Genomic DNA, 880 nt, shown 5'->3' with positions numbered 1-880 from the left:
TAGCCACGTCGTATGCTTTCACGTGTCACTCTAAGAATGATGCCTAGCTCCCTATTTGCTGGCCATCCTGCAAAAGCAGTTACCAAGACACACCGACACACACAAACCACACACACACACACAACACACAACACAACACCACACACACACACACACACACCACACACACACACACGGCTTGTACAAAAGGCCTTTGTGGTTCTTCATCCTTGAGAACTGAAGGAAATGACTGTATTCGATCTTCTAGTGGGCGTGTAAAACTCCTGACAATGGAATTTGTCTCAGAGAGTCCTGTTTGATCAGTTGTTAGTTTATTATCTTGCATTACAATGTTGGGCTGTGTAAAGTGTAAGAGCTAAATGATGATATTCAAATGTGGTTGAATGTGTTTTATATATTACTGTCAATTTTATACCTTTGGATTTTAGTTGATCAGACAAAACAAGCCAATATAAGCAACACTCTTGGGCTCTGAGAAATGTAACGTTTTTTGTGTAAAATTAAAAAAAAGGACAGATGAATTGATACTGAAAATTCTTAGTTGATGCCCCAATATTGATTGTATGTGTATGTGATTATGTGTACTGTCGCTGACAAGTAAACACAAAATGTGCCTACACAGGGCTTGGATATGAATCAAAATCTGAATGTATGAATGAATCATAACGCTCATAACAGAAGATTAATGAAAGGCCTGCCTCCCACTGTGCTGCCCACTGGCAGGGGGAGGGGGCTGTCAATCAAAAAGACAGGAGAGGCCTCACAGAGACTGTCTGATGGTGTGGTAATACTGCTATGGCAGTAAGGGAAAGAAAGGAAGAGAGAAAGTGGACAAAGGTTAGACAGACATACAGATTGGCAGAGAGAGAGAGAGACAGAG

The 880-nt window shown here is 41.1% G+C and overlaps 1 protein-coding gene across 3 annotated transcripts in view; it reads right to left on the bottom strand.

The window, feature by feature from the left end:
- Window positions 1-880, bottom strand: part of tnrc6c2 (trinucleotide repeat containing adaptor 6C2) — a 50,810-nt gene that overhangs the window by 40,656 nt on the left and 9,274 nt on the right. The gene's annotated exons all lie outside the window — the stretch shown is intronic.

Source organism: Morone saxatilis, unplaced genomic scaffold (assembly GCF_004916995.1).
Source record: "Morone saxatilis isolate NCDOM2014 unplaced genomic scaffold, NCSU_SB_2.0 Contig17, whole genome shotgun sequence".
NCBI lineage: Eukaryota > Metazoa > Chordata > Actinopteri > Moronidae > Morone > Morone saxatilis.
The sequence above is the reverse complement of the archived record's forward strand: the minus strand, read 5'-3'. Positions and strand labels throughout refer to the sequence as shown.